We start from the raw sequence: 18,676 nt of genomic DNA, 5'->3' as shown, positions 1-18,676 counted from the left end.
GTCTAAACACCTTTCCTGACCAGCTCTTACTCTTAGGCGTTTGTTACCGATATGAAATCTGCTATCCCGTCATCCCTTGGGGGACTTCCTGCTTTTCCAGTGGTCCACAGGGATCGGAAGGACAGATCCTTCCTCTCTGAATGCTCTGCACCCTTTCCTTCATCCCCAAATATACTTTGAATCCTTCCCGCCCCCATACACACGCTCATGCACACAAACACACACGCACACACGCACGGCTGCACGTACGCATGCGCGTGCGCATTGACAATTTCCATTCTGCCACGGGCTCAATGTGCCTGACCCATTGAGCCTTCCTGAAAGGGAGGGGAATCTGATGAGAGGCTGGGAATGGCTCCCCTTCCTAAGGTGCCTCCCAGAGAATGAGTTCCAGCCACGCAGCGTCAGTCTGCCCTCTCAGCCTCTCACAGTCCTTCAGCCCCACACAACCCAGCCTCCAGACTAACGGAAGAGCCGCACATCCCAAAGGCCCCATACTTCCCATGCTTGTCAGTGTCTTCTCTGCCAAAAACCGTCCTTCACCCACTTTTAAGAGTCGGAACTCCAACTTAACTTCCCGTTAAGAGGAGCCGAAGGGGAATCCCCAGTGGAGACGAACGCCCCTGTTGCTTGAATAATAATAACCACTTCAGCAAGGCGGTTCATTCTGCGTTCTGCAGGCTTTTGGTTGGATGGAATAAGTAGTTCATAATTTGAGTTTTTGGACCGTGGGGTTAGGCAAAATTGTTTGTTCGGGAATTAAATATATAGGACTGGGTGCGTGGGAGGAACGTAGGCTCCCCAGAAATAAGCAGAATGATAATTTTAATGTCATTTTAAATTTAAGTGGGCTAGAAATTACCCATGAGAATGTTGCCTGTTTTTTGCTTTCCTTTGTGTCGAGATGGTAATTTCCTGGCGTTTTTTCCCCTCCTTTAAAGGCCTTTGTTGAGATTTCTCCATCTGTAAGAGATTATGCTAACCAGGGTTTCACGTGTACAATGGAGTGTTAAGCAGGTGAGAATAATGGGGCGCAAACACAAAGAAGTTTCAGTTTGTCTTTTACCCTTAAAACTTTGTTAAAGACGGAAGCTTTCTGACTAAACAACTTTCCTGACTGCTTGGTGGATAGAAGTTTCCGTGTGTGTGTGTGTGTGTGTGTGTGTGTGTGTGTGTGTGTGTGTGTGAGAGAGAGAGAGAGAGAGAGAGAGAGAGAGAGAGAGAGAGAGAGAGAGACAGACAGACAGACGACAGACAGACACAGAGGCACACAGAATACGGAGGTCAGAGGACAACTTTCAGGAGTTCATTCTCTTTCTTTTCTATCATGGTGGACTCTGGGATCGAACTTGAGACCATCAGCCTTGGTGGCAAGCACCTTTATCTTCTGAGCCATGTTACTGGCCCTTCATAAAAATTTCTATCACCACTTTACACAACAGCCTTTGTCAACAAATTAGCATGTTCTGCTACATATTATAAGCCTACCTTTGACTTAAAATCAAAGTCCCCTCCTCCTACATAATCCTCTTCAGGGATACAGCATGCTACAAACTGAGTCCATCTTTCTCCCTTGCACCTTGGAAGCAAAGTTGGTTCACACGTTACAGCTGTGGATGTAGGATGGTTCCCCAGGGTAGAGGGTCAGGCATCGGGGCTTGGGATGAACTTTCCTCAGATGCATGGCCTTGAGTCCTTCCTAGCTTGGTGGAAGGCTCCTCCCGTTAGAATAGCTCTCTCTATTTCCCCTTTATGCTGAAGTCACCCAGGTCCCCAGGTTCGGTTCAGCAGGTGTATAGTCCCGGGATCATTGCTCTGCTCCACGGCCCCAGGATGTGCAGGTCTGAGTCTCTATGAATACACTTGCAGCTCCTGGGCATCACACTTGACCCCGTGGCTTCTCTGAGTCTGTCCGGGGATTGCAAGGAAAAGCGCTTTCCTCATGTTACTGAAAGAAAGCACTGTGAGACCCAAACAAATCATAGAGGAGGGTGAGTCAAGATCAGATCCACCCTGGTCAGTGAGGCAGCTCATGGGTAAAGAAAGGCACTTACCACCAGGAGAATGGCGTGAGCTCCATCCTTGAAATCTACACAGCCAAAGGAGAGAATCCACTCTTACACAGTGTTCTCGGACCTCCACCCATATACCAGGTTATGCGTGCCCCTCCATAATAAGACAAGACGTGAGAGTATGTTACTAAAATCAAAGATACACTCCAGCCATAGACGTGGTTACAGGCTGGGGGTGAATTTCCCCAGAGGTTTTATTTTTAGCTGCCACCACTTTGTGACAGTGGCCGCTGCTTTAGGAGGCATCCCTGGAAAGAACTCAAGGGGCATTCGCCTTTGTTGTGACAACCCCAAACACCTGCCACCCTTGCCAAGTGACCTCTTCCTACCCCGGCTGAGAACCATAGCTGAGGGGCACATGGATCAGTGTCTCCTGGCTTTCTAGAGACACACACACAGGCTTACGAGGCTGGGTGGGGTGAGCTCCCATGCCCCGCAAAGCCCACTCCGACAAGGTGAGCCACTGAGATGAATTTTTCTACTTTAATGAGAGTTTCTGGGCTCACAGCACTGCTCTGCGTTTTGCTTTCCTTGTTTAGTATAAATGCGATCCAATTTAATCTGCATATAAACACACCCATTGCATATTAAAATCAACATATTATAAACATCAGGCCGAATGCTTTCTCGAAGAAGCAAGCTAAAAAAAAAATCCATGTATATTAATATCACAGATAAGCCAATTATTATATTGAGTCATAAATAAAAAACAATGATTAATCTAAACCTGGGTGCTTCGTAAATTCAACTGTATGATATTACGATCAGGCTGTTTTAGAAACAATATCATGAACCCTTGCATTTTTACATGCAATGCGTTTAAAATTAATTTCCCAGGGCGATACCTTATTTTGTCTCACCTATACTAATAAGGTTCATGAAACATTGATATTACTTAATATCACAATGCAGAGAGGAAGCCATTCCTCTGCTTTTAATTGAGGCGAACCACGTTGCTCCGCTTCACGGGTTTCCATGGCCACTACGAGGGTGTCCAGGTGTGTAGAGTTCTTGGTGACGTCTTGGAAGAGGTCAGTGAGATGCTGACCTGGTTCGTTAAACACTCGGCCTTCCATACCATCTGGTACTAATAACCCACGTAACAAAGTAGCTATTTTTCTGACCATCTGCTACACACCAAGTCAGCGATTACTGAATTTAGTCTTTATATTAACCTGGAAGCTTGGTGGTATTATCAGTACCATTACATGGGAGGAAAGATGAGTTTCAAGATTATTTTCTTCCTTTTAAAAACGACTTAAAAGTTTTATTTCTTTGTATATATGGGCGTTTTTTTCCCTGCATGAATATCTGTGTCCCGTGTGCATGCAGTACCCATGGAGGCCAGAAGAGGGCGCAGGATCAGCTGCAACTGGAGTTTCAGATGGCTGTGAGCCAATGTGTAGAGAGGCTGGGAATCATCAAACTTGGGTCCTCTGGAAGAGCATCTAGCGCTCCTAACCTTTGATCCGTCTGTCCTGTCCCAGGGGCTGCTTTTCACTCAAGTCAACTATTCCATGGGACAGTGTTGATCCAGCACTGTCAGGAAATCCATCCCCCAAACCCCCTCTGTGTGTGTGTGTGTGTGTGTGTGTGTGTCAGTGGTCTACATTCCTATGTCATGAGCGTTCAATCGTGTGGTGAGGTAGGGCTGTCCCGTGCAGATGGCCCATTCTGAGATAAGATATTTCCTAATTTTTGTGGTTATCCCCAGGCCATATTTTGGGAGGGGCTTTTATGAGCTTGTTTCTGGATTTATGGTCCGTCCCTGGAGCTGGTGCCTTATGGCCTTGTTTTTTGAAATCAGGCCCGGCCCTTAAGTGGAGACCAATGGGGTTTATATCATTCTTTCAGTATGCGTGTGTATATATTTGTGTGTGCACTCGTGTGTGCAAAGGAGGATTTCCAGTGTTTACCTCCATTACTTTGCGTCTTATTCCTTTGATGCGGGATCGTTCACTGAACGCGGAGCCAGACTAGACGCCAGCAAGCCCCAGGGAGCCTCCTCTTTCCACCCCTCGAAATGCTAGGGTCCCGGGTGCGCACGCCATGTTTGGCCTTTTATGTGCATGCTGGGGATTTGAACTCAGGTCCTCGTGGTAGCTCAGCAAGTACTCTTAGTGTCTGAGCTGTTTTCTCCAGCCCTACGTTGTCAGATTTTCAAAGAGAAGCTGGCGACTCAAATTTTCATGTGAAATAACTGATTTAAAAAAACAAAACAAAACTCTAGCAACGAACTAAAAATAAAGTCGACCACTCTAGGGCGCTATCCTATGAGAGTCAGATAGACACATTCTTACACCAGAACAGTTCCTAGGTTCCCCAGGCTTGCTCTGTGCGGTGCTGGATGTTGGTGGGTGGGAGTTAGAGCCGAGCTCACCGGAGTGTTGCTGTGAGGACTCTGAACAAGTCTCCATGCATTAACCTGGATCTATGATTATAGAAAACAACCCAGTGGGTGCTTTTGTATGGTATGTGTTCACACGGGTGCAGGTGACCGCATGTGTTTGCATGTGCGCATGCGCTCATGTGGAACCGTGGAAGGTTCTTTCCTTTACGAGACAGAATCCTTCACTAAACCTGGACCTCACTGATTAGGTGAGACTGGCAGAACTCGAGCCCTAGGGCTTATCTCTGACTCCCCAGTGCTGGGATTACAAGCGCTCAGGACCTCGCTTGACCTTTTTGGTGGGTTTTGGGAATCGAACTCAGGACCTCATGCTTGTGTATTGAGCGTTTTGCCAGCTGAGCTGTCTCTCCTGGAGCGGAAGGATGCTTCTGTTGCTGTTTCCTCACTCTTCCTATGCGTGAGCGGGTGTGCCGTGCCTGAACGCAGGGAAGCCGCAAGCCAGGTCATTTTCTTGGACAGCAAAATTCTCTGAGACAAAAGCAGGAAAAAAAAAACCCATTTTGATCATTTCGTGCTAAAGAAGTACACCCGGTTCCCTGCAAACACTCAGGGTTTAATATATTACAGCCGAGTCTGACGAAAATGTAAAATTCATGCACTCTGAAAACAGAATTTTTATTAATTTAAGCGGGAATCCTAAATCAGTTTTCCCGTAAGAACGCAATCAACGGCTTAGTTTCCCCTCAGACAGACTTGACCTCACAGTTGTTTGTTTTAATTTCTCCCCCCTCCCCTCCTTCCCCTTCTAGATATCCCCCCGCCCCTTCATTTTATAGAATTCAGTAATGAGCATTGTAGCAAATGAGAGGATAAAAATATTCCCGAGCACTCGAGGGCATACATGGAGTATAAACATCGGAGCGCTTCCCCTGAGTCCTATCATTGGCTGGTCCATTTGACTTTATAATTCGGGCTCTCTTCTTATTACTAAATTTAACTCGCGTGCAGAGAGTGGGCCACAGAACTCTGGCAAATGACAAGTTTAGGGCACGAAATCCCAAGTTACCTATTTTATCTGTACTTCTGTCCCCTGGTGTATCTGTCCGTCTGGGCCTGGAGCTATTGCAATCTCTCAAGGAAAACACGTCCAAGTCTTTGTTTCTTACTCTTTGCTGTCGGGGCCTGGATCTTCCCGTATTTTCCAGTCGCCCCTCTCTACTCACCGGCAAATGCTCACGGCGCAGACGGTCGGTCTTTTTATTATTCCCTCTAAACTTTCTTTGTTCCCCTCTCTGTCTTTTATTATTTCTACCGTGTCATCAGAAACTGACTGCTGGAGTCTGCCAATTAGCCTTTGTCTGCCAGTGCCAGCCTCGGCGTTCCGAGGAGCTAATGTGCAAGGCGAGCGAGGGACGAGCCTTATTTCATATGCAGCACTGTGTCCCTACATAGAGACATGCCATTACTGACAAAGGAGCCATAGCAGGGCTCCGATTAGCTGCTGACGAAGTGTGTGTGTGTGTGTGTGTGTGTGTGTGTGTGTGTGTGCACGTGCACATGTGTTGGGGAAGTGGGGTGGGTGGGGTTTGGAGGCACAACCCTCTCACACCGAGAAGCAAATTGAACTTGCTACCTACCTTCCCACTTCTGAACCGGCACTCATGGTTCTAGCTACCTTGTCCCATGGTGGTGGCTGTCTTCTGCCCCAGGACCCTCGGATGGCAGGTCACTGGGATTGGAGTAATCTAGTTGTTGGTCTCAGGTTCTCAGCTCGCCACCATAAAGTGTCCCCTGCTCCCACTTAGTGTTTCTTGGTGTTTTCCAGAGCCTGGTATAGGGTTTATGGGAACACTTAAAACTAAAACCAAAACCAAACCAAACCAAACCAAACCTTCAGGCACTGCTGAGTGGTGGTGGCAAAGACAAGCAGATCTCTGAGTTTAAGGCCAGCCTGGTCTACAGAACAGGCTCTAGGATATCCTGGGACACACACAGAAATCTTGTATCAAAAACCAAAAAAAAAAAAAAAAAAAAAAGCCTCCAACCCCCCCCAAACAACCCTTCTGAACCAACTAACCAACCCAACAGCCACCCCAAACCCCCAAGAGCAAAAACAAAAACTCCCAAAAAAAGCCGCGAATCAAACCAAACCCCAAAACCAAACCAAAAAACCCCCAAGAATCAAGCAACCCAAAGCATAACAACCACACCCCAAACGATCCAAAAGCCCAGGCATCAGGACAGACATTTTGTGACATTTCAGAATAATCCCATGCGAGGAAGCCTAGACCCACGAAAGGAGAGCTGACTCGCTTCAGCTTTCAGAACCAGTGACTGAATCGGGATTTGCAATCAGACCTCCCGCCGACACATGACTGATAAACATAGTTACCTCATAGATACTCTGGGCTGCCTGGATGAGGGAGAAATCACTTTTCTCTGGATCCTGGCCTCTTCAAGGACTTCTCGCCATCAAAGGGTTGGCTACAGAGATGGCTCAGTGCTGTTCTTCCGGAGGACGGGGGTTCAGTTCCCAGCGCCCATGTCTGGTATCTCACAACTTCCTGTAACTCCAGTTCCAGGGACTCCAGTGCCCTCTTCTGACTTCTGCAGGTATCTTCACCACACACACACACACACACACACACACACACACACACACACACGCACGCACGCACGCACGCACGCACGCACGCACGCACGCACGCACGCACGCACGCGCACGCACGCACATGCACATACACATACACACACAAACACACACACATGCACACGCACATGCACATGCACGTACACACACACACCATACTCATAAAGGGGTACAATGAATTTGATCAGACGCCTCAGTGGGTAAAGCTATTGGCTGTCTGAGTCTTACGACGTAAGGTTGACCCTAGGAGAGAACAGAATCTGGAAGGTTGGTCCTCTGCACATGCTCTGACACGCACACTGCCCCTACAATAATAATGACTGAAATGAAAATTAAAAAAGAAATATTCACTACGCACTCTCCAAGATTTTTCGAAAATATTCATAACTGCGGATGCACACGAGTGGCGTTACCTTTCGAAATGCGGTTTCTAGAAGCGAGCCATCTGCTGAGAAGAATGGAAATGTTTCTGAGAAGATGGTGATTTTGGTTCGTGCAGAAGTTGAGGGCCGGTATCAGCTTGGCTTTCTTCACCTCCTTGGCACCTGAGTGACTTGATGGAGAGACAAAATGCTGCAGCCTCATGACCTCATGTCATGACCTCACCGGCCTCCCTCTCCCATTGGCACATCTAGGAGCCTCTGAAGTGTATACTCTCAACAGGACTGCCACTCACCCGGGAGCAATCCCTTTCCCGCTCCTTCCTCTCTTCTTCCTTCTGCAAACCCCATCCTCTCTCCCCGTTCTTGGCCCTGAGAACTGAACCTTGACATCCCTGGTGTGGCACTGGCACAGGGGAGCTGGCGGGATGACCAGTACAGCTCCACCCAGGTCCAGAGTCAGGGCTCTGAGTCAGTCCACCCCAGTGTCTACTCCGTCTATGAACTGCTGGAGCGCAGGAAGGGGCCAGTCCTGTAGATACAAAGTTGCAGGGTCTCCACCGCACAGGGCAGTAATGGGAGTTTCCAGGAGAGGGGGAGTCCCTGTGAGGATTCAGGAGAGAAGTCCCCGGGAAGATCCAGTACTGAGGGTGTGCTTGAAGCTAGAGGCCGTGGACTAGACTCACTCCAGTGAACATTTGCAAGTAAAGCTGTAGGGCAGAAGGTATGCTGTGTGACAGACAGTGACAGGGTCTGCCATGTGACAGCGACAGGGTATGTGTGTGACACACTGTGGCAGGGTATGTGTGTGACAGACAGTGACAGGGTCTGTCATGTGACAGTGACAGGGTATGTGTGTGAGACTGTGACAGGGTATGTGTGTGACACTGTGACAGGGTATGTGTGTGACACTGTGACAGGGTATGTGTGTGACAGACAGTGACAGGGTATGTGTGTGACAGACAGTGACAGGGTATGTGTGTGACACTGTGACAGGGTATGTGTGTGACACTGTGACAGGGTATGTGTGTGACAGACAGTGACAGGGTATGTGTGTGACACTGTGACAGGGTATGCTGTATGACACTGTGACAGGGTATGTGTGTGACACTATGACAGGGTATGTGTGTGACACTGTGACAGGGTATGTGTGTGACACTGTGACAGGGTATGCTGTATGACACTGTGACATATAACAGCTTCCATGATGAGATTTTTTCCCTTTTTCTTTCCTTTTTTTTTCTTTCTTCTTCTTTGGTGGTGGGGGAGGTTACTAGGACAGAGGACAGATATGAAGAGACAGGGAGGTGAGTGGGATTGGGGTGCATGATGTGAAATTCACAAGGAATGAATAAAACATTTTTAATTAAAAGAAGTAGAATTTGATATAAAGATTTGAGTATGAATTGTAGGTGACGCCAGGAAAGATCTGGAAGAAGTTGGGGGGATGAGACAGAGAAAGAAAATGGAGTCTTCAAGGTAGCACTCACCAGGGAGGCATCCCCAGAGAAAGGAATTAGGCTTTGAAACCCTAATCCTGTCCATTGTCGACTGAAGCCTTCCTCTACAGGAGTCTTAATCACTGGTACTTCTGGTCTACCACACCAGAGCCAGAGGAACCCCTCTTACACTTGCACTTGGGAGGTAGAGGCAGGATCTCCATGTTATCTGTCTTTTCATTTTGATGCTTGGTAAATTGTATCAACTTAGTATTTGCCAAAAGGTTTTTTTTCCCCCTCTCTTTCCAGTATTGTAGTTGAACCAGCCCGCACCCAAGAGTTTAAATTCGTAAAAGGACGTCTCTCCTTCACTCTTTTAAGTAGCAAGTTGTCTGTCTCCTTGTGATGATAAGACTATTGAATCAGAGGGTTAGAGCAATGGCTCAGCCACTAGGAACACTGGCTGCTTTTATACAGGACCCAGATTCAGTTTACAGCCCTTACAGCATGGCTACGGCCAGGGGATCTTCTGCCCTCTTCTGGTCTCTAGGGGTACTGCACACATATGGTACACATACATTCATGCAGGCACTCATACACATAAATATAAACAAATTTTTGAAATTATTGAATCAAGCAACTTCGGTTTGGGGGTTGTTTTTATTTATATTTTGGTCATCTCCCCATTTCTAACATTGTTTGTGTTTCTCTTTATTTTCATTAGACTTCAGTCCTTGATTGAACCTAATTTCTCTCCTCAGTATTTTTCTAACCTGTGTCCAGCAGTTTGGAGAGCCTCTAGCAAACCGGAAAGCATCCTTTCTGTCGGTAAAATGGCAATGGTGTATGGGCTGCACATGGTGGCCCCAGATTCATTTCAAAGCTTGGTGTCATCTCAGAATGGAGCTTGAAGGTTTTTTTTTTCCCTTGGAAATCATCCCGCCTCCCGGGGACTGAGAAAACAAACTTTTATTTTTTGTGCCACTGCATTTATTGGTGGTTTCTTTCTGTACACTGGCTGCCCTGCCACCACCTTGCCTTATCTATGGTTAGGTGGCTCTGCCGTCCACTTTGCTCTGCTGTCTGCTCTGCTGCTGCCTAGTCTGGCTGTGGCTTAACTTCTCAATTTCTTCATCGGTATAGAGGACATGATAAAACCCAGCATGCGAATCTTCACAGTTATTAGAGCACGTGCGTTACAAGATGCTTAGTCCAATGTCTGTGACATAATAAGACAGGTTATCAGTGTCCACTTTTATTATACATATGTCTGGACACAGGGGCAACACACAGATACACACACACACGCACACACACACACAGAGTACATTTTCTGTCGGCTTTGTGACACGTCTAATGTGAAATTATCAAGTGGCATATTTGTAGTTGGTGTGTGCATATGTGCACCCCAGGGTCTGTACTCTATATACATTGTGTGTGTGTGTGTGTGTGTGTTGTGTCTGTGTGTGTGTCTGTCTGTGTGAGTGTGTGGTGTGTGTATGTATGTCTCTGTGTGTGTGTGGTGTGTGTGTGTGGTGTGTGTGTGTCTGTCTGTGTGTGTCTGTCTGTGTGAGTGTGTGGTGTGTGTATGTATGTCTCTCTGTGTGTGGTGTGTGTTTGTGTCTGTGTGTGTGTGTGTGGTGTGTGTGTCTGTGTGTGTGTGTGTGTGGTATGTGTGTTTCTGTATGTGTGTCTGTGTGTGTGTCTCTGTTTGTGTCTGTCTATATGAGTGTGTGGTGTGTGTATGTATGTCTCTGTGTGTGTGTGTGTGGTATGTGTATGTGTGTGTGTGTGAGATGCCACTGAGCTATTTCTCTGCCTCCCATAAGCCCATGTTCTTATCCCTGTGTTCACAATCTTAATTTTGAGAAGTATGATTACATTTAAGAATCTACTCTGTGTGGGTGTGCATGTGTGTGTGCAAGTGTGTCTGGGCATGTGTGTGCACATGTATATATGTGTGTGCATGCGCGTATAGACATGTGTGCCTATGTGTGTGTACATGTGTATCTGTGTATATGTATACATGTGTGTGTGTGGTATGTGCATACAATGCTATGGTCATATTTGGAGGTCAAAGGATGACCCACATGTGGGTCCTGGGAATCAGACTCAAATCATTAGAGTCAGTGGCAAATGCCTTTGCCTGGCCACAAGCTAGATTTTGAAACATTTTCCCCACAGCTTGCTGGATGCCTGTGTCATGTGTTACGTGTCTTTTGGCTTTTCTGACCAATGATGATGTAGTGTCTGGGTCTTCTGCAGGACACTGAGTCATGGTCACCTTGGTGGGGTGCGGGGTGGGGGACTCCTCTGAGTGCCACTGCTCTCACCCCTGCCTCCTTCTCCCCACCATCCCTGTGGCTCACCATGTGAGGATGGGAATGGATCTCTATTTGGCTCTCTGTGGGGGGAGAAAAACAATTACAGGAGTTGCTAACAGCCCCTGGGAGCTCACTATGCACAGGGACTTCATTGCAAATGCCATTCCTCACCTGCAGAGCCCAGCTTCCATGACTGAGGCTGTGACAGATGAGGGAGGGCTCTGTCAGGGAGCACCAGACACTGAGTGACAGCAGGGCAAGGCCAGGAAGCCGCCAGGGCTGCGCAGGAGCCTAGAAAGGGACGCTCCCTGTAGGTGTGCATATTTTGTCTTCGCCACGGTCCACCTTCTCTTCAGACGCTTAAGACGTTACCAAGGGACATCAGTGTTGCCCCCACCTCTGGAGCTTCTGAAGTGTAGATGCACCTTGGTTTGAGGCTCTGTTTATCTAATGCTCATAGGAGAAAGGGTGCAGCTTGTATCCTTCACCCGACAGAGCACCGCTGGTGCTCTCTAGGGACTGCACAGGGACTTCATGTAGGCTCCTGGGTTGAGCAGAGCACTGTTGCTGTTAATCTTAAGTGGGAGTGGACATTGCACACACACACACATACACACATACACACACACTCAGGCTCACATACATACTTACATACTCTCACATACATAACACACACGGATACACATGCTTATACACATACACACCAGATACACATATTCACACCACTCACACATTCTTCTATGCATCACACATATACACACTTTCTCTCTCTCTCTCTCTCTCTCTCTCTCTCTCTCTCTCTCTCACACACACACACACACACTTAACACATACTCACACACTCACATTCATAGTCATGCAGGCACTACCGAAAGGCTAAATGGAGGGGTGAGGTGAGGACTTGACTGGAAAAGCTCGGATACTTGGTATTGGGGCTGTGGCGGTGGCTCAAGTGGGGAAGGCGCTCGCCACCCGATCTGACTACCTGAGTTCACTTCCCAGAACCTACATGGTGGAAGGAGAGAGCTGACTCTTGCAAGTAGTTCTCTGAGCTCCACACATGCTATGGTGTGCACACTCATGCACACATGCACATACATAAATGCACACACAAAGGCACACACATACACATGAATGCATGCACACAAACGCACACACATACACATAGAAATGTGCACAAACATATACATGAGTTCACACACACAAATGCACGCACACATACACACATAAGTACATAAATGTAATAAAGGATTTATTATTTAGCATTGTTAGCTCAATGCGGCCACAAAACCTGGGTCCCTGAGTGGGGGAGGGGTCCCGAGATGGCACAGGAAATAAGAATCGAAGCCACCTCATGGTGCCACCATCTTTAAGGGAACTAAACTGAGCGTGGAGCAGAAGGCACAAAGCCGGAGACTCGACAAGGATGGCGACAAATTAGCATCGAGCCACAGACAGGTGAGTTTCCAGAGGGAAACTGTCAAAGGTCAGAAAATGGAAGTGAGGTTCTCGCCTAGACCAGGGCCAAGGCTAAGTCCGGGAAGAACTCGGCCCCAAATCAGGAAAGCTTGAGCACTTGGCCTTGTGAGATGGAAAGCTGCTCGGGTTGGTCCTGGAACTTGATACTTTGGGTTTTCGTCTTCCGGCTTTGCCAAATTCTCAGAGGTGGGGGCGGGGAGGAGCCTGCGAGCTGGAAACAGCACTCGGATCGAGGTGCGATGCTGGCTCCGCTTTCAACTGCGCGCAGCTTCACCTGTTCTATCTAGAATGCGCTGGACTCCTTCCACGGGGTTCATATCGCCTTCTGTCTTCTTTTCAAAACGCGTTTTCAAACTTCGTGTTCTTTCTGGAAAAATCCACCATAATGTAACAACAGATTTTTTAAAAGCTTAAATGTGTGTGAACCGCGATGCCAGCACCCACAATCTAACGTGGTCCTTACCTTTTACTGACAATGTGAATTTTAACTAAGGGTATCGGCGCATAATTAAGATCCAAAATGCAGAAGGTATTTTTGGTCCTGTTTACTGTGCGTGAGAAATGCCAGCACTGAAGGAAGTCGGCCCTTCCTACCGCAGTAACTTCAAGTTCTGCACAGCAACGGATCAAGCCACAACACCATAGGCATTGGGAGAACTCGCTCACATGGTTGGCAGAAATGGAAAACAAACGCTAACAGGCATCAGGAGAGCGGAGGGTCAGAGGGGAGCGGGGGATCAGAGGGCATTACTATCTACGTGATGGAATGTATACTTCACTCAAAATACAGGTCAGTCAGGAAGACGGCTGGGCAGATAAGAGGACTTGCTACGAAAGCATGAGAACCCGAGTTTGAATGCCCAGCTCCCATCTTAAAAGCCAGGTACAGCACATACCCCAGGAAGCTCTGTGCTATGGGACTGAGAAGAGAGGATCCTTGGCACTTGCTGGCTGTTGGTCTAGCTCTGGCTTTAGTGAGAGACGCTGTCTCCAAGGTATAGCATAGAGAATGACAGAACAGGACATCTGACATCACCTTCCAGCCTTGGAACACGGTCTTACCCATGCACACGTCTGCACATACATTGTACATGTATACATGTATGCCACACATACAAGAAGGAAAACTCAAGTGAACAAAATGGCTGGCCTACGGTTACTGATAGAGGAGAAATGTCCAAGATATAGCATGAGCAACAATTACATAGAATCTTCCCTTTGGTTAAAAATATGCCTATATGTGTGTGTGTGTGTGTGTGTGTGTGTGTGTGTGTGTGTGTAGGTGTGTCTTCATGTGGTAGGGAGGCTCCCTAGAGAAGCAGAACCAATGGAATATATATACATAAAAAAGGGGGAACTCATTAGACTGTCGTACACAGTAGGGCTGCATAACCCAACAATAGTTATCTGAACACTGGCGAGACTGAGAACCTATGAGTGTTCATTACCCCAGGCTGGTAGTCAGCCGGTTACGGGGAATCAGCCTGGGGTAATGAGCAGATACATCAGCAGACCCAGCCTGGTACCGATGACCTCGGGGATTCCTAAAGTCAATGTTTGGGACCGGAAGAAGCTGGAGTCGGGGGTCAGCTAAAGATGGCGGCTTTGGCAGCGGTGGCATCGGACACTGGAACAGACATCAGCGAGAACTGGCAACAGGCAGGCGAGCAGTCTGCCATTCCCTGAGCCCCTCTGTAGGCTTCAGGCTATGGCCGGAAGCTGCGGTCCACTCTGGGTCTGCCCGCCTTGGCTGATCCCCGCTGGAAGCATGCTCACAGGCCTTCCCAGAGCTGCGTCTTAGCCCGTATCCAATACGACCAGGTTGACAATCAAGACCAAACAGCATACAGGGTGTGGTGGCACACATCTCGAATCCTACAACTGAAGAGGTGGAGACAGGGGGGTGTTGATAAGTTGAAGCCAGCCTGATCTACAGAGAGTTCCGGGTCAGCCAGGGCTACATAGTGAGACCCTGTTTCAAAAAAAAAAAAATTAGCCATCGCACACGCATACTCAGACATGTAAAAATATGGAAAAGGTCTTAAAATAACTAACACAAAATTTGAATATCAATTCATTCTAAATTAAAGGCCGGGCAAGCTTTTTATGTGAAGGGTCAAGTAGCAGACAGTTTTGTAGGTTATAGTCTGATTAAAAACTATTTGATCCTACAACTCACGGATACAACAACACTGAGTGACTCTTGACGGGGTTAGCCATGGTAAGTGGAGAACGGTCATCAGTTGTGGGCGGACATTCAAGACCGGTGTGACAAAGGGCTGTCATCCGAGAGTAGCTGCCAAGAAGAACTGGGTAATCACACAGAGCACAGTGCCATGAGCTAGCTCAGAAAGAAGCTTGCATTACCTCTGCTCAGCTTCTGTTGGCCAGACCGTCACATGGTCACATCTAGCTGTAAGAGAGTCTGCAAAAGCTGACACAGACACGCATCGACCTCAGCTGCATGTGGGCTGTGGCAAAGGTCTGCTTCTGCCTTGTTCTCTGCTGTGTTGCCAACACATAGAACAAGGTCTAACAATGCTAAATAATAAATCTTTTATTACATTTATTTATATATGTGTGCATTTGTGTGTGTGCATTTGTTGTGTATGTGTGTGTGCATTTGTGTGTATATATGTGTGTGCATTTGTGTGTATATATGTGTGTGCATTTGTGTGTGCCCATTCATGTGTGTGTATGTGCATTTGTATGCATTCGTGTGTATGTATGTGTGTGCATTTGTGTGTATGTGTGTGCTCATTCGTGTGTGTGTGCATTTGTATGCATTTGTGTGTATGTATGTGTGCGCCCATTCGTGTGTGTGTGTGCATTTGTATGCATTTGTGTGTGTGCATTTGTGTGTATGTATGTGTGTGCCCATTCATGTGTGCATATGTGCATTTGTATGCATTTGGGTGTATGTATGTATGTGTATGCATTTGTGTGTGCCCATTCATGTGTGTGTGTGCATTTGTATGCATTTGTGTGTATGTATGTGTGTGCATTTGTGTGTATGTGTGTGCCTATTCATGTGTGTGTGTGCATTTGTATGCATTTGTGTGTATGTATGTGTGTGCATTTGTGTGTATATATGTGTGTGCATTTGTATGTGCCCATTCATGTGTATGTGTGTGTTTGTGTGTATGTGTGTTTGTGTGTATGTGTGTTTGTGTGTGTGTGTGTATGTATGTAAGTTCATGTGTGCATGGGTGTGCATGCCATAGCTTGTGCGGAGCTCAGAGAACAACTTGCAAGAGTCAGCTCTCTCCTTCCACCATGTAGGTTCTGGGAACCGAACTCAGGTAGTCAGATCGGGTGGCGAGCGCCTTCCCCACTGAGCCACCTGGACAGCCCCAATACCAAGTATCCGAGCTTTTCCAGTCATGTCCTCTCTGTTGCAACTTTCAACGCTGCCACTGTGGAGTGGAAGTGTGTAAGCAGTTGAACGTGGCTGTGTTTTAATAAAATTTTATTTCTGTAAACAGGTGGACAGGTCCTCGTGCACCGACTCTGATTTAGAACAAGGCCTCCTACAGCCACTGGCGCCCCGCCCCCCAAGACTGTCTGCTAGTTAGATGACAGAGGAAGGAAAACACTCCCACAGGTTTTACTTGATAAATAATAAATACTGCACAGTAAGGCTTAGCAGAGCGCCTGGTGCCTCATAAGCACAATAAATGCTGGTACTCATTGTTTAGAAATATAAAATAAAAATAAAACACATTCCTCAAGGTGCAACATCCAGGAGCTAGATATTTCCAGAAAAATAATTTCAACGGTTGTTTGCAGCAGATAATGGATGCATGCGCAGGCTTGGGTACAACACAGGGAGGAGGAAGGTACAGGAGAGAAGAGAGAGCCAGGGGACAGCCACATAGAGGGTGACACCAGAAGAGGGGATTGAGGAACCAGGAGGGACCTTCACAGATGCGCTAAGAACCAGCCTTAAAAAGAGAATGCCCAGTGTGGCGCACACCTTTAGTCCCAGGACTCAGAAGGTAGAAGCAGGCAGATCTCTGAGTTTGAGGCCAGCCTGGTCTATGGAGAGCGTTCCAGGACAGCCAGGGCTACACAGGGAGACCCTGACTCCAAAAAAACTAAAGAAGAAAGAAAACTCCAGGTTGGAGGGATTGTGCAGTGGTTAAGGACAGTGGATACCCATCCAAAGGTCCTGGGTTCAAGTCTCAGTTATTACACAGAGGCTTATCACTATCTATAACTCCAGTTCCAGGGCATTCAGTGCTCTCTCCTGTCTCCCCCAAGAATACCAGGTTCAGTCATATATATAAGTGAAACACTCATGTATATGAAATTAATAAAAATAAGTGTTTAAGGAAAAGAAAGATCCTATGAGTGTGGTGTTGCTGACTGAAGCAGGAAAACTGAGCCTGGCCTAAGATATATAGTGAGACACTGTCTCAAAACACTGAAGGAGGAGGAAGAGGAGGAGGAGGAGGAGGAGGAGGAGGAGGAGGAGGAGGAGGGTGTGTGTAAGTATGAGGGTGTGTGTGTGAGGGAGTGTGTACTTCTGTGTGAGCATGGTTGTATAGGAGAGTGTGAGAGTGTGCGATAAAGAGTGTGTGTGAGGCATGGGTGAGTTTGTCTCAAGTCACCCGTCTTCGGGATAGCAGAAGGTATAATCACTTTCAGACAAAGCACATCGCTTTGAGTTAATAACCAGTTAGCTTGCTGTGTTGTGAGCATGAGCACGTGTCCTTGCCCCCTGGCAGCCTCTGCTTCCCCTGGGCAGCCTCTAAAAAGTGGGGACACTTTAGACTGTGGTCAGCTTGACAGGCACAGCGTCACTTGCCACTTTCTGCTCTTCAGCTGAGTCGCTTCCGGATTTTGGTGCAGGGGAAACACTGATCTCTTTGCTGTTGTGCCTCTGATCATTGAGTCCGCTACGGTCAATACACAGCTTCTACAGTGCAGTCCAAGGGCCCTGCTCTGTGCCGACTACGGCGACACGTTCCAGTAAGCCGACCGTCGGTGGCCTTTCTACACACGGATGGTTGCAAAGAACGGCTTTTAAAAAAACAATTCATTTATTTTTATTTTATGTAATTGGTGCCTTGACTGTGTGTAGGGGGGTGTGAGGGCATTAGATCCCCTGGAAAGGTAATTACAGACAGTTTCGAGCCGCCATGCGGGTGCTGGGAGTTGAACCTCGGTCCTCTGGAAGAGCAACCGAGACTCTTAACCACTGAGCCATCTCTCAGCCTACGAAGAGCACTTTTAAACCTCCCATTGGCCAGAAAGTACACACACACACACACACACACACACACACATGCACACACACACACGCACACACACACACACACACACACACACACACACACACACACACACACACACACACACACACAGACACACACACACACACACACACACACACACACATAGGCACACAGACACACACACACAGACACACACACACACAAACACAGACACACACACACAGATGCACACACACAGACACACACACACACAGACACACACACACACACACACACAGCACACACACACACACACACAGGCACATAGACACACACACAAACACACACACAGACACATACACAGACACATACACAGACACACACACACACACACACACACACACACACACACACACACACACACACACCAACCACCCACCAACAAACACACACACACACAAACACACACAACCCCAAACACACACACCACACACACACACAAACACACACACCTGCCCCGGTAAATTTTCTCAGTGGTACACGCTTAGGTAAACATTAGGGGTCCACTTCCTAAAGTAGAGAGCAAGGCTCAGTCAATGAAGTGAGACCTGAGAACCTGAGTCATTCTCCAGAACCCATTTGATGGGGTAGGGAGCAAAAGGGGCACAAGTTTGTAATTCCAGTTCTAGGAAGGAAAATCTCTGGGGATTGCTGGCCAGTCCGCATGCTCCAAACCAGCGAGAGACCCTGTCTTAGAAAGGAG

The sequence above is a fragment of the Rattus rattus genome, chromosome 5 (genome assembly GCF_011064425.1).
Source record: "Rattus rattus isolate New Zealand chromosome 5, Rrattus_CSIRO_v1, whole genome shotgun sequence".
NCBI classification, from domain to species: Eukaryota; Metazoa; Chordata; class Mammalia; order Rodentia; family Muridae; genus Rattus; species Rattus rattus.
This window is presented reverse-complemented; position numbering follows the sequence as displayed.